This window comes from Elephantulus edwardii, unplaced genomic scaffold (assembly GCF_000299155.1).
Source record: "Elephantulus edwardii isolate Elephantulus edwardi_28Jun2011 unplaced genomic scaffold, EleEdw1.0 scaffold00241, whole genome shotgun sequence".
NCBI lineage: Eukaryota > Metazoa > Chordata > Mammalia > Macroscelidea > Macroscelididae > Elephantulus > Elephantulus edwardii.
The window spans coordinates 3,867,641-3,884,299 of record NW_006399991.1 but is presented as its reverse complement, the minus strand read 5'-3'; positions in this window follow the sequence as shown (position 1 = coordinate 3,884,299).

Genomic DNA, 16,659 nt, shown 5'->3' with positions numbered 1-16,659 from the left:
AAAATCTCTGTAAATGTTCATTAAAACTAATAAAATTTAATAATAATAAAAAACTCTTAAAAAATTAAAAAATTAAGAAGGAATGATTAAATTAGAATATTATCATTCTGCACCATTCATGAATTAGTGGATCTAGAGTCTATAACTGAGATAATGACATCACACAGAGAAATTTAAATGTGGCATGGTTCCGATTCCCAATAGTAGCACACACCTTGACCTAGCAAGTCACCTTGCTATCAAAACAAAACAAAAACGCTGATAGAACTACTAGCTTAGAGAAAAGACAGAAGACAGGTAAATATTGTAAATGACTGTTCTAGAGAAAATTATTAGAGATCTACCACTGTAGGTATTCCCTAAGGCATCAGACTCGACTCAAAGGCATTTCACAATGACAGCAGCCATATAGCACCTCAGTTGAGTGTGGATCAAAATTCTAGATCTCTACAAGGAAAGCAGAAGGTAAAACCAAAACCAAATCAATTCTGATTGATGTTCTTTCTCTCTCTCCCTCACATCATTGTTAAGTTAGAATCAACTGATAGCCGACTCTCCATTGGGTTTCCAAGGCAAGTCCATTTTGATTCATAGTGACACATGGCAAGGAAGAAGTGCCACATGGGGCTTCTTATAAATTAATAATTATAGGAGTAAATGGCCAGGTTTTTACCCTTCAGAGCTGAAGGTGGATTTGAACCACCAATCTTTTCATAAACAGTTGTCAGATGCCATAAAGTCAACTACAACTCCTAGGAATGCAATGAATAACAGATCTTAGCCTTGCCCTGTCCTGCACCATTAATCTCTGTCATGCTTAAACTCATTGTGCTAGTCAATGTCTCTATCCATTTTACTGAGGTGCCTCCTTTCCCTTGCTGATCCTTAGTTAGCAAGAAGCAAATGCCTCATCCCAGAGCTCCATTTCGAGTTGACTATGACTCATACTAACCCTATAAACAGCCCTGTCCTCTCCTGTGTCATCCCCATCATCTCTGCTACACTGAAGTCAATTGTTACTATCACTGTATCAGTCTGTTTCATCAAAGACCTTCACCCCCTTCACTAACTCGCCACCTTTTCCAGCATGATGTACTTTTTCAAAGACTGGCCCCTCCTAACAGCAGGCCCAAAGTATCAGAGATGCTATCCTCGTTTGTAAGGAGTGTCCTGATTGCACCTTCTCTAAGACATATTTGTTTTTTAACTATCCACTGGATTCTTCTCCAACACCATGACACAAGGGCATTATTTCTTTTTTCTGTCATCCTTAGTCATTGTCCAAGTTTCAGATGTGTAGCAAATGATTGAAAAGACTATGGCCTGAATCAGGCACATCATAGTCCTTAAATTGATATCATTGATCTTTAGCACATTGGAGAGGTCCCTGACAGCAGATTTTTCCAAAGCACTGTTTTTTTGAGTTTTTTTATTTATTAGCTGACTGCTAGTATCAAGGGTTTTGATTGTCGATCCAAGTAAGATGAAGTCTTTGACAGTTTCCATATTTTCTGCATCTATCATGATGAATTGCATCGGGAAAGTCTGCTGTCAGAGACCTCTCCAAAGTAACAACGATGTCAGTCTGGAAACTAAGGTGCACCCGATACAAGTCATGGTTTTTTCAATTACTTGCTATGCATCAGAGAGCTGGACAATGACTAAGGAGGATAGAATTGATGCCTTTGAGCTGTGGTGCTGGAGAAGAGTATTGAGTATACCATTGACTGCTAAAGAACAAACAGCTTCATCCGAGAGAAGGTGAGACCAGGCTGCTCCTTGGAGACAAGGATTCTGAAGCTTCATCTGACATATGTTGGACATGTTGCAAGGAAGGGCCAGTCCTTGGAGAGGGACATCATGGTTGGGAGGGAAGAGAGATAGCACAAGAGAGGAAGACCCTTGATTAAATGGATTGATTCAGTGACTGGGGTAATGGGGGTAGGTGTGTCAGAGACAGTAAGATTGGCACAGGATAGAGCAGAGTATAGGGCTGTTGTACATAGGGTCACTATGAGTCGCAGGTGACTCAACAACACATAACAACAACAATCATAATGTTGCTTATTGGTCCAGTATTATACTTTTGTCTTCTTAAATTTGAGATGTAATCCATATTGAAGATTGTAGTCTTTGATCTTCTGCAGCGAGTGTTTCAAGTCCTCACTTTCAGCAAGCAAGATTGTGCCATCTGCATTAACCAGATTGTTGATGAATCTTCCTCCAATCTTTACACCACATTGTTCTTCATAAAGTCTAGCTTATCAAAGAATTTTCTCAAGATACAGATTCAATACTTATGGGGAAAGGACACAGACCTGAAACACACCTTACTTGATTTTAAATTATGTGATGTTCTCTTTCTCTGTTCAAACAAGAGACTCTGTCTAGGTATAGGTTTTGCAGGAGCACAATTAAGTGTTCTGGGATACCCATTCTTCTCAATGTTATCCATAATGTGTTACAATCCACACAGTCAAATGCCTTTGCATGGTCAATAAGACATTAACAAACATATTTCTAGTATTCTCTGCCTTCATCCAGTATCCATCTGACATCAGTAGTGTTATCCATGATGCCACAGCCTCTTCTAAATCCAGCTTGAATTTCTAGCAGTTCTTTGTCAATGTACTTATCTAGCCATTTTTAATAATCTTCAGCAAGCTTTTACTTGCATGTGGTTTTCATGATCTTGTTCTGTAATTTCCACATTCTGTTAGATCACCTTTTGTGGGAATAGGAAAAAATATGGATCTCTTCCAGTCAGTTGGTCAGGTAACTAACTGTTCTCTACATTTCCTGGCAAGCATGTTCACTGCTTCACTTGTGGTTTGGTTTTTATTATGTATGTATGTATGTATGTATTATGTGTGCACCTTCAAATTGGATCTGACAGTTACAGGAGGCAGTTGTCCTCCTTCTTCAGCAGAGCATCTGGTGGATTTGAACTGCGCACCTCTGGGATTGCAGTGCAGTTTCCTGCCACTAGGCCACCAGAGCTCGCCCACTTGTGTTTTTTAAAGTAGGTTTCTGCAATGAATACATTGATGACTGTACAAAATTCAATCATTCTCATCCAATCTCCTTTCTGTTACTAAGTCCATAATTTCCAATTATCAATCTTTCTTTGTTTCAACTTTTGCATATCAGCCACCAAATATTACTGAATATTGATTGCATGTTCAGTTAATTTCAGAGTGCAAAAGGTGGTTTTTGTTATTGTTAGGTGCTGTTGAGTGAGTATAACTCGTAGTGACCATATGAGTAGCAGATCTGAACCCTGTCCTATCCTGTGCCATCCTCACAATCTCTGACAATACTTAAGCCCGTTGCTGTAGTAACTGTGTCAATCCCTCTGTTTGAGGGTCTTCTTCTCTTTCACCATCACTCCACCTTTCCAAGTATGATGTCTGTCTCCAAGTTGAATGTTCTCATTAGTGTCATTTAGTTTAGTACAACTCATAAACACCCTATGAACAACAGACCCGAATCCCGTCCTATCCTGTGTCATCCTCATCATCTCTGATACACTTGAGCCCATTGCTGCAGTCACCACATCAATCCATCTCCATGGGGTTCTTTTTCTCTTTCTCTGACCCTCCACCTTTCCAAGCGTATTTTTTGCCATGGAATAGCCTTCCTAGCAACATTTCCAAAGTATGAGAGACTGAGATTTGCCATTCTTGTCTCCGAGGAGTACTCCAGCTATGCTTTTTTCAGAACATACCAACTTGTTCTTTTGGCAGTCCGAGGGAAACTCAGTGCTCTTCTCTAACACCACAACTCAAAGGCATCAATTCTTTTTTCATCTTTGTTCATTGCCCAGATGTCAAATGTACAGCAAATAATTGAAAAGACCATGGCCTGGACCAGGTACACCTTAGTCTTCAAACTGATACCATTGCCTTTCCATATATTGGAGAAATCCCTGACAGAAGACTTGCCAAAATCAACACCTATTCTTAACTCTTAACTGATTACATCAACGCTGTTGATTGTGGATCTAAGCAAGCCAAACATTAACAGTGTCAATCCTTATCCTCAATTTCTTCTTATTTGGTTTTAGTTGTTGGTGTATATATTTGTACAATACAATACAATACAATACAATACAATACAATACAATACAATACAATACAATACAATACAAATAGTTGTATTAACAGGTCTTCCTTGACCTGTTAAGAATTTAAAAATTGGAGTCTGTAAGGAATGAAGTGGAATGCATAAAGATCAACATTATAGGTGTTAGCCAGCTGTGATGAACTGACATTGGCCACTTTGAATAAGCCAATCATATGATTTATTATGCTGAGAGTGAAAAAATTAAGGATGAAGGGCATTGCATTCATAGTAAAAAAGACCATTTCAAGACCTATCCTGAAGTACAATATTGTGAGTGACAGATACAATAACAATGTAGGTGCATAAATGCACAAGTTCAGGAATCCCCAGGATTGCCAATAATCAGAAGGTGACATTGACAGAGAGGATACTCCCCCTAAAGCCTTCTCCTAAATTCAGAACTCAGACTTCTAGCCTCTTAAATTGTTAGAAAATATTTCTGTTCTTTGAAGGCAACACAAACCAAAACCAACTCCCTGGCCACTGATTGAATTTTCACTCACAGAGACCCTATAAAGCAGAGTAAAACTGCCCCATAGGCTGTAGAAATTTACAGAACAAGGCTACCTCATTTCTCTCTCTTAAAGTAGTTTGTGGTTTCAAACAACCCACTTTTAAGTCAGCATCCTGGAGCTTAACCAGTGTGCTACCAGGGCCCTTTAAAGGTACCTTCTTGTGTTGTGTTTCTGTTATAGCTGCACTAAGAAGCTAAGACAAGGACCAATTACTGTCTTACCGTTTCCTGTTCAATGGAGATCTTAAAATCCCCTGGACTGAAATATTCTTTTTTTCTTTTCTTTTTAATTTATTATTAATTTCAATGAAAATTTACAGAGACTTTGGGTTTCCATTCATTCATTGCTGCAATTTTCTCCCCTTCCAACCATTCCCCCCTGAAATATACATTTTTTTTTACCAATTAAGTAGAGAAAATAGATGAAAAATTTCTCCACAAGAGGAATCTGTCCTCTGACAGAGGTCATGGGTTTGTTTATTTGGTGGTTTGGTTTTTTTGGTTTGCTTTTTTTTTTTTTTTATCCATTTCAGTTCTCTTATACCACCTATTACATCCCACTATTTGACAGGCTCATGTTGCTTCTGAGAGTTGTTGCCATGTGATTCTACCTTGTGAAAATATAAAATAATGATGCTTCTAATCATAAAATAAGAGCATATTAGCTACTCAGGAAGGTAAATTAATGTGAGTGCTGAGGAAGTCATTAAATGCTTGGGTGGATTTATCCAGGAAGCTGTAGGATTTCTGGCCTTGTTGTTAGGTGTCATCCAGGCAACTAAGACACACAGTGATCCTATGGACAACAGGTCTGAACTCATCCTTCCCTATCTTTGCTATCGCTGATATGCTTGCGCCCATTATTACAGTCACTGTGCAAATCCATCTTATTGAGGGTCTTCCTCTTTTCTTCTGGCTCACCACCTTTCCAAGCATGCTGCTTTTCCCAAGGGCTGGCTCCTCTAGACAATGTGCCAAAATATCTAAGATGAAATGTCATCATCCTTTCCTCGAAGGAGCACCCTAGTTGCACTTCCTCCAGGACAGACTTGTTTGTTCTTTTTGCAGTCCATGGGCTATGCCATGATTTTCTCCAATACCACAGTTTAAAGGTATCAAGTCTTCTTCAGTCTTCTTTAATCATTGATTCTTCCTGCCTTAGAGATGTTCAAATACACTATAAAATGTTTTCTAGCTAAGTAACAACTTTAAATTGTCTTTGTCAGGTGCCTCTAGTTCCAAGGATTTTTGTTCTCTCCCTTGTCAAGATCTAAGAAATGAAAATAGAAAATGTAAGCTATCTTTCAATTATAACTTTGGATATACTGCATACTTCTTGGCTTTTACATACTGAATTTCGCTGCTCTGATTTTGGACAATGAGTGGCTATTATTACTCATCAATCTTCACAAAGACATAAAGCTTTTACACAGTGGTTAAGAGAGAGTCTCAGATCTACCTACTGAGTCTTAGTTGATTTAAACTCATAGCCACCCCATTGGACAGAGTACAACTGTTCCATAGGGCTTCTAAGTTAAGTCTTTATGGAAGCAGGCTGTCTCATCTTTCTCCTGTGGGTGTTCAAGAAACTCAAACTCATTGCTGTTTAGTAGGAATCTACTCAGTTGACTCTCCAGCAAGTTTTCAGAGGCTGTAAATCACACAGGAGGAGACAGTCCATCTTTGGTGGGTTTGAACCACCCACCTTTGAGTTGGCAACAACTCCTTACCACTATGCCACCATGGCTCCTTGTGGAGTAATTAATTGGTGAGTCCAAACCACAGAACTTTTGGTTAACAGAATAATGCCTTATACATACGGCTAGTTATGAAATACCAGTATTGATTTATCTGTGAATATACTGAGTTACATTTCCTGAGTTCTGGCAGACTCCTGACTTCTTTCTCTAAACCCTTTCTTTCTTACATTTTCTTTTCCTTTGGCACATACATTTATTTCCCTAAGGCCACACCACCAATGGTGTTAGGGATATTAGTTAGATCCTCAGGAAACTTTGACTATGCATAGTAGGAAAAAAATATTTGCCCCATCACCACTTTGATTGTATGATTACAGATTAATTTCTGTTTGTTTGGTCTCAGGAATCAATGTAGTTAGAATGCTGTTGGAAAGAGTTAGTGCTGATCCAGAATGAGCGAAATAATTCAAAGTGTGCATGCTATTGGTCACTGGGATCACGCTCAGGTGTATAATGAAAGCCAGACTGTAGAAGTCAGAATGTAATCTTGACTGCCACATCCAACTCAAATGCCACCTGGCACTACATGTTTTTCTATTTGTTCTTCTAATCCAGGCACATTGGTTTCATCTTGGCTACATGATGACTTATGGTATAAGCTCGCACATATTCTGTGGGGAGTGGTGCTGTTAACCTGAGGCTTCTCTAGCAGTTTGAGTCCACCAGTGACTATCAGGGGAAAAGATGGGAGATCTCTTCCAATTACAACCTTGGAAACCCACTGGGTCAGTTGTGAGTCACTGTTGTTGTTGTTGTTATGATGTGCCGTCGAGTCGTTTGTGACTCATAGTGACCCTATGCACAACAGCCCTAAACCCTGCTCTGTCCTGCGCCAACCGCACTGCCTCTGACACACCCATCCCCATTACCCCAGTCACCGAATCAATCCATCTCATAGAGGGTCTTCCCCTCCTGTGCTGTCCCTCCACCTTCCCAAGCATGATGTCCCTCTCCAAGGACCCGTCCCTCCTGGCAACATGTCCAAAGTATGTCAGACGAAGCCCCAGAATCCTTGCCTCCAAGGAGTAGCTTGGTTTAATCCTCTCCAAGATGTTTTCCTGGCAGTCCATGGTACATTCAGTACTCTTCTTCAGCACCACAGCTCAAAGGCATCAACTTTCCTTCTGTCCTCTCTAGTCATTGTCCAACTCTCTGATGCATAACAAGCGATTGCAAAGACCATGGCCTGTATCAGGCGCACCTTAGTCTCCAGAGAGACACCGTTGCTCTTGAGTACTTTAGAGAGGTCCCTAACAGCAGACTTTCCCATCGCGATACCCTTTTTGATTTCCTGACTGCTGGTGCCAAGAGTGTTGACTGTGGAGCCGAGCAAACTGAAGCTGTGAACACTCTCAATCTCTTCGTCATCCATCCTGATGCTGCCAATTGGTCCAGTGGTGAGAATCTTTGTCTTCTTGACATTGAGCCTCAGTCCATACTGAAGGCTGCAGTCCTTGACCCTTCGCAGCAAGCGCATGAGGTCCTCCTCAGTTTCAGCAAGCAGGGTTGTGTCATCTGCATAACACAGATTGTTAATAGATCTTCCACCAATCCTCCCACTAAACGACAATGAGTTGTGTTGAAACATGGTGGCTGGTTGATACCACCAACACTCCTGAAGCATAAGCACAGGTCAGGTGCTGTCATGGCCTGGGTGGGCCACTTTCTGCTCCAAGAAGATGAATGTTCAAATGAGCTCCTTAATTTCTTGATTTCTTCCCTTTGCTTTGGCTTTTCAGCCCTCTAGTGCAATATTCAGAGTCTCATCTGACATCCATTTTCATCCTTTCTTCTTCTTCCTTCTTTGTAATGACTTATTGCATTTTTTTCAGATTTTTGGGGGGTTTATTTTTTTACTTTTTAAAAATTAATCTTCATGAAAGTTTACAGAGACTTTGGATTTCCATTCATTCGTTGTTGCACTTTTCTCCCTGTCCATCCCCACCCCCTCCCAATCCTCTCTTCTCTTTGAAAAGTAAACATTCTTTCATTGTTATACAATCCCTCCCCCCCCACCCCCAAGTCCACTCCACTATGCAGCATTCATTCTGGACTCCTGTCATGACAAGAATACTTAATCATATATCCCTTTTAAACAGTTCTCTCCCTCATCAGTTTCAATGCAGTATACATTATTTATTTATCCCCTCTTTCTCAGTCTCTCAGTGTTTCCTACAATGCTGGAATGTTTTTACAAACTCCCTTAGGTTCTGTTTTTCTGGGAACATCTTGATCTTTCCTTCAAATTTGGTGGATAATTTTGCTGGGTACAGTATTCTTGGTGGCAGTTGTGATTTTTAAGTGTTTGATATATGTCGTTCCACTCTCTTCTTACTCGCATGGTTTCTTCTGAGAAATTGGTACTTAATCTTATCTGCTCTCCCTTACAGGTTACTCTTTGTTTCTCCCTCACTACTTTCCGAATTTTCTCCTTATCTTTGGTTCTGGCAAATTTGACTATGATACATGTTTGTGTTTTTCTTTTGAGGTATATTTTATATGGTGTTTGCTTAGCTTCTTGAATATATATTCTCTCATTCTTCATTATGCGTAGGAAGTTTTCTTCTAGTACTTTTTTCCACAACTTTTTCTTTACCTTTACTTACCTCTTTTTGTTCTAGGATTCCGATGATGCACATGTTGTTTCTCTTGATGGTGTTCCACATTATTCTTAAGTTTTCTTCCTTTTCCTTCCTTTTTGATTCTGCTTTTTGCTCTAGCAGATCAGTGGTGACAATTCTATTTTCTGCTTCACTAGTTCTGTGTTCCATCTCTTTTTTTAAAATTTTTTTATTTTATTATTTCTGTGTGTGTGTACTGTCAAATCAGATCTGACTGGTACAGGAGGAGATTGTCCTTCCTTCCCCAGCAGAGCATCTGGTGGATTTGAACCGTGCGCCTCTGATGTGTTCCAGCTCTTCAATTCTACTCATTTGTTCCTCCATCATCTTGTCAACATCTAGAACATTGGCCCTCGTATTTTGGAGCATGGTTTCTTATTTTTCCAGTGCCATTAATGCCTCATTTGTTTTATATGCTTTGTTCTGGGTTGTTTGGTGTTGTTTGTTTGTTTTAAGCTCTCCTGGTTTTTTGCTTGCAATGTCCTGTAATTCTTCAAGTTTGTCTTTCAGCCATTGAAAATATTTAATCATTGTTCTTTTAATTTCTGTGTCAAAAAGTTCCATCAGACTTTCTGGCTTCCGGAAATCCATTGACACTGTGCCACCTTTTGCAGGTGACATCTTGCTTTGTGTGTGTGTAGGGTGTGAGACAGCCTGCTTCTTTCATGACGCCTGGGTGAAGATATGTTCTTGATCTGAAGACAATGCTCTAGGAAATTGATGGGACAGCTAACTCACCTGTGTTTCTCTCTGAACTTCTGACTCAAGGGAAGGTTCAGTTCAGGGCCTGTGAGAGCAGCCTCTTGCAGCTAAGTCAAGGTGTTCTGGATTAAAGGCAAGTTGATTGATTGGATGTGCAAGTACGGGTGTGTAGCTGAATGGGAGGTGGGGCAGCAAAAGGGGGGCAGAGCAGACACAGGGGTGGGGTGGCCAGGTGTGGGAACCTCACTCATATTTCAGCTGTCCAAGTGTTCTCATACATGGGGTACCTACTTAAATTCCAGCTGTCCACCTCCCACCCAGCAGCTCTTGCTTAGAGGCCCTTGCCCAGCAGCCCTCATCCAGGGGCCCCCACCCCAGTGGGGCCCTGGGTCTAGGGGGTTTAAGAAAATTCAGTCCTGTTCCCACTGACCTGCTTGCTCCTGGCAGGTTGGCAGATCTTAAGAAAACTCTTTTAAATTCCCACCAACCTGCTCACTCCTGGCATGTCAGTGGGGCCAAAGAAAGCTCAAATTTCCACCCACCTGCTTTTTTCTGGTGGGTCTTTGGGGATTGAGAAAACTCAATCAAATTCCTACCAACCTGCTTAGTTCTGGTGGGACAGCAGGGCCAGAGAAAACTCAGTCAAATTCCTACTGACCTGCTTGCTCCTGGCAGGTGGATTCCACAGTGGCTTGGCTAGCAGCCTCCATCAGGGCCCATGGCTAGCTGCTCCTGCGGTTCCCAAACCAATTATTTTAATAAAAGTTCTAACTCAGATTCCTACTGTCCGTGTCGCACTGTGTTGGTCTCTCTAGTGGCCCATTTCTTTCTTTCTTTTTTTTTTAAATAATTTTAATGAACATTTACAGAGATTTTGGATTTCCATTCATTCATTGCTGCACTTCTCTCCCTGCCCAGCCCTCCCCCCACCCCAGTTCGCTCCTCTCTTTTAAAAGTAAAAGAAACACTCCCTCCTTGGTACACAATCCCCCCCGCACCCCTCCCACCACCCCAAGTACATTCCACTATGCAACCTTAATTGTGGAATCTTGTGATAACCATAATACCTTATCATACATCGCTTTTAAATTATTCACTCCCTCTTCTGTTTCAGTGCAGTATACACAATTTATCCAGTTTTTCTCAGTCTTACCCCAACCCTGATACCAGTCCCATTTTACAGCAGTGGCACCATGCAATATTTGTCCTTTTGCGACTGAGATATTTCACTCAGTATAATGTCCTCCAGGGTCACCCATTTTGAATAATATTGCGTGAGTTCCTTGTGTTTCAATGCAGCATAGTATTCCTTTGTGTGAATATACCACAGCTTCTCTACCCATTCGTTTGTTGATGGGCACCTGGGTTGTTTCCAGCTCCTTGCTATTGTGAACAGACCCGTGATAAACATGGGTGTGCATGTATCTGCTTGGATGTCAGTTATGGTCTCTTTGAGATATATTCCCAGAAGTGGAATTGCTGGGTCAAATGGTATCTCTATTTGCAACTTTTTGAGAAAGCACCATACCACCTTCCACAGTGGTTGCACCATTGTACACTCCCATCAACAGTGAATAAGGGTTCTAGTTTCTCCACAACCTTGCCAGCATTTGTTGCTTGCTATTCTGTTAAATTTTGCAATTCTGACTGGGGTGAGATAATATCTCATAGTTGTTTTGATTTGCATCTCAGAGCTAGAGATTTTGAACATTTCTTCATGTGCTTGCTGGCCATATGAATGTCTTCTTTGGTGACATGTCTGTTCATATCTTGTGCCCATTTTTCTATTGGAGTATTTACCTTTATCTTGTTGTGGTGCTCAAGTATTTTATAAATTCTAGATATAAGTCCCTTTTCTGACATGTCATTACCTATACTTTTTCCCAGTCTGTGGCTTCCCTTTTTACCCTGTTGGAGAAGTTTTTGGGTGTGCATAGGGATTTGATTCTTAGAAGATCCAATTCATCTATTTTATTTTCTCCTGGTTGTAGATAGTGGCCCATTTCTATGCAGCTTGTTGCTCCTCCAGCTCCTTATGCTGTTTCCTCCACTGCTACCATCTTGGTTCTCTGACTTTTTGCATTCTTTAAGAACGGTATTCTTGATATCTTCACACAGCTCATCTGGTTCTCTTTATTCATTAGTGTTCAAGGCTTCAAAGCTATTACTGATATAAGTTTTTAAATTTAGGGGGAATAGACTCAAGATTAAATTTTTATTCCTGTGGATATGATTTAATGTTCTTTAGCTTTAATTTTACTTGCATATGAGCAGTTTATGGTCTGTTCCTCAATCAGCACCTGGCCTAGGAGTGTGCCAGGGATGCATCCTTTCTCTGTACCTTTCAATTTGTATGCAGAAAAGATCATTTGGGAAGCAGGGCTTTATGAGGAGGAATGTGACTTCAAGATTGGAGGAATACTCATCAACCACTTAAGATATGCAAATGACACAATCTTGCTTGCTGAAATTGAAGAAGACCTAATGTGCTTGCTGCAGAAGGTCAAGGACTGTAATCTTTAATATAGTTTGAAGCTTAACATCAAGAAGACAAAGATTCTTAACAGTGGGCCAATTGGCAGCACCAGGATAGATGAAGAAGAGATTGAGGTTAACAATTACAGCTTGCTCGGCTTTACAATCAACACTTTTTTTTTCTTCTTTTCTTCTCACAATCGACACTCTTAACACTAGTAGTCAGGAAATTAAAACAATTAATTTGGAAAATTTGCTGTCATGGACCTCTCCAGAGTGTTGAAAGCAACAATGTCAATCTAGAGACTAAGGTGCACCTAATCCAGGCCATAGTCTTCACAGTTACTTGTTATGCTTCAGAGAGCTGGACAATGGTTTAGGATGACAAAAGAAGAATCGATGCCTTTGAGTTATGATGCTGCAGAACATATCATGGACTGCTAAGGGAACAAATAGGTCTGTCTTGGAGAAGGTGAAACAAAGCTTTTCCTTGGAAGTCAGGATTGCGAGGAACCATCTCACACACTTTGGGCACATGGCCAGGAGAGACCTGTCCTTGGAGAAGGACATCATGCTCAGAAGGGTGGATGGATAGCGCAGAAGAGGAAGACCCTGGATGAGACGGATTGATACAGTAACTGGGGCAATGGGGGTTGATGTGTCAGAATTAGTGAGACTGGCTCAGGACAGGGCAGGATTCAGAGCTGCTGTACATAGGGTTGCTGTGGGTCACAGGTGACTTGATGGCATATAACAACAACAACATATTTGGACTAGAAGACAGTTGTTAAAACAGAGCAAGGAAACACTGCATGGTCAAAAAGTCTTAAAAGATGTACGCCAGGGCTGAGTTCTATCTCCATTCATACCTTTTCAATCTTTATGCAGAACATATCATCTGGGAGGCTGGGCTTTATAAGGAGGAAAGTGGCATCGGGATTGGAGGAAGACTCATCAACAACTTGTGTTGTGCAGATGACACAACCCTGCTTGTCAAACCTCAGGAGGACTTGAAGCGCTTGCTGTAGAAGGTCAAGAACTGCAGCCTACAATATGGACTGAAGCGCAACATCAAGAAAACAAAGATGCTCACCACTGGGCTGATTGGCAACAGCAAGATAGACGGTGAAGAGATTGAGACTGTTAACAGTTTCATTTGCTTGGCTCCACAGTCATTACTCTTGGTACTAGCAACCAAGAAATAAAAAAACAAATTGTATTGGGAAAGTCTGCTGTCGGGGACCTCTCCAAAGTACTGAAGAGCAGCGATGTCAGTCTGGAGACTAAGATGCATCTAATCCTGGCCATGGTCTTTGCAATTACTTATTATGCATCAGAAAGTTGAACAATGACTAGAGATGATAGAAGGAGAATTGATGACTTTCAGCTATGATGATGAAGAAGAGTACTGAATATACCATGGACTGCTAAAAGAACAGATTTGTCCTGGAAAGGGTGACATCAGGCTGCTCCTTGGAAGCAAGGATTCTAAAGCTTCGTCTGACATACTGTGGGCATATTGCAAGGAGGGATCAGTTCTCAGAGAGGGACATGATGCTTGGGAGGTTGTAGTGACAGCGCAAGAGAAGAAAACCCTCAATGAGATGGATTGATTCATTGGCTGGAGTAATGGGGATAGGTGTGTTAGAGACAATAAGGTTGACACAGGATAGGGCAGGTTTTAGGGCTGCTGTCCATAGGGTCACTATGAGTCGCAAGCAACTCCACAGCACATAACACCTAACATAGGTGTTGATTGTGGATCCAAGTAAGAGGAAATAGTTGACAACTCAACCTTTTCTCCATGTGCCGTGATGCTACCTATTTGTCCAGTGGTAAGAAGTTTTGTTTTCTTAATAGTGTAGTCTTTGATCTTCTGCAGCAAGTGCTTAAGGCTGTATTTTGAGTGGCATATAATTTTGTCTGCTGAAATAGTCTCCAAATTTTTCTTCTTTCTTCTTTTCTGATTCTGAAATCTTACCATTCCCTACACCTTCCAGTACTACCCATTTCCGATTTCCTCTTCAGAGAAGGCAGAGGTAGATCTCCTTTGGAAGCTGAGTCCTTGTCACTATGCATCAGAAGTGACAAATGAGTTTGATACTTTAAGTTTTACACAATCAGCTCCCTCAGCCATCTTAATCCTTTGTGAGATGCACAATGCCATGCTAGAATGAATTTACTCTGAATTTTAAGTCACCTGATGAAAAATAGTCTCATCACAGACTGGATACTATGGTGATATAAATGCCAGAAAGGTGGATGCAAAATGCAGTTCAGGAGGTATCTGACCAGCTTTCAGCTTTGAATGAGGAACCAATCGTACTCAAAGTCAACATGTATTTTCAAACATTTTTCCTAGATAGGGCAACTTTTTAATATGCATATATTAAACAACATACTCATTCAACTCAACAAACACATCCAAAAAGTCATTCTTTTAACCAGCATTCTTGTTTGTTTGAGTTTAAGCCAGGAAGGAAAGTTGCTCAGTCTAAGTGTTCACAGAACTGACCTGGAGTCAAGCTGAAAGATTGATTTATTGTTTCAGGGGAGCCCTACAAAGATTAAGATGAGCAGCCCTCTTCCCAGAGGTAGCAGTCTGGACAGGTATTGGTTCTGAATACCCACCAGCATGAGAGGTGGCTATGTAGGGCAAGGAGAGGGCCTATAGACCATGCAGTCTACAATAACTCATAATCATCAGTCCACTCTACGAAGGAAGGAGGGGAGTAGAGTCTGTGGGAAACAAGTCAATCCAAACTGCGGACTGACTCCAGGGTCAAAAAGAAAGGAAAACAGGTAATCATCACTTCTTAATTCAGCCCTAATTTAGTTTGATCCAGAATCAGTCATTTTTGAAGACATTTGTAACTTTCCTTATATTATTATAATGTGGATCTGTCTTAGAATCAAAATCCATTGCTGTCCAATCAACACTGACTCTTGGTGACCATGTGTATTCCAGAGGGGAACTCAGCTCCGTGTGGTTTCTTGGCTGTTATCAATTTTGCTCTTGTTTGGTTGGTTGGCTAGGTGTTTTTCTTTTTTCTTGGCTATCATCTTTATGAAAACACGTCACCTGGCTTTTCTTACACAGAACTGCTATGTGGGTTTCAAACTGCCAATCTTTCCATTGGTTGTAGTTGGTAGGTGCCATCAAATTGATTACAACTCAAAAAGAAAAAAAAAATTGATTACAACTCATATTTACTATATAAACAACGGACCTGAATCATGTCCTATCCTGTGCCATCCTCATTGCTTCTGACACACTTGAGCCCCTTGCTGCAGTCACTGTGTCTACCCATCTTGCTGAGGGTCTTCCTGTTTTTTGCTGATCCTCCCCATTTCCAAGCACAATACCCTTTCCAAGGAACAACTTGTCCTAGAAAGAAACATGCCCAAAGTATGTGAGACAAAGCTTTGCTTTCCTTGCTTCCAAAGAGCATTCTGGCTACACTGTCTCCAAGATGTATTTGCTTGTTCTTTTGGCAGTCCACCAGACATTCAGTACTCTTCTCCAACACCACAGCTCAGCGATATCAAGACTTCTTCTGTCATCTTTATTCATTCTCCAGCTCTCAGATGCAATAGCAAGTGATTAAAAAGACTGTGGCCTGAATCAGGCACACGTTGGTCTTCAAACTGATATCATTACTCCTCAGTAATTTGAACAGATTCCTGTTTGCAGACTTTCTCAATGTAATACTCTTGATCTATCTCGAGTGCTGATACCAAGGATGTTGATTGTGGATCCAAGTTAGGTGAAATCATTGACAGAATCAATTTTCACCCCTCATCTATAATGATGTTGTCTAGTCCAGTGGTGAAGACTATTATCTTCTTGGTGCTGAGATGCAATCAATATTGAAGGTTGTAGTCTTGAGTTAGTATTTGAGTGTAAATAATTTACACCATCCAGAAACCATTAGAATGTGACCAAATTTGGATTACCCTTGGGTTAAACTCTCACGGGGTCCTGTGACATGGACTCAAGAGTATCATCACAGTGGAAATTTGCTCTACTCTAAAAGGTTTGATTGTAGAAACTTATGAGTATGATTGCTTTGAAAACAGGTGTGCTGATGTGAGGAACAATCTTATTGTTGCTAGGTGCTGTTGAGTTGGTTCCAACTTGTAGAGACCCTATATGCTACAGAACAAAACCCTGTCTGGTGGTCTTGCCTCATCTTCATAATCATTGTTGTATTTGAGTAACATTATTGTAGCCACTTCAAATAATCTCATTGAGGGTCTTTCTCTTTTTCTTTTTTACAAGACTGGTCCTTCTTTGCAGTATTTCCACAGAATATCAGATGAAGTTTCAGAATCCTTGACTCCAAGGAGCAGTGCAGCCTGGTGTCACTCTCTTCAGGACAAACTTGTTTGTTCTCTAGCAGTCCATGGTATATTCAATACTCTTCTCCAGTACCACAGCTCAAAGGCATCAATTCTCCTT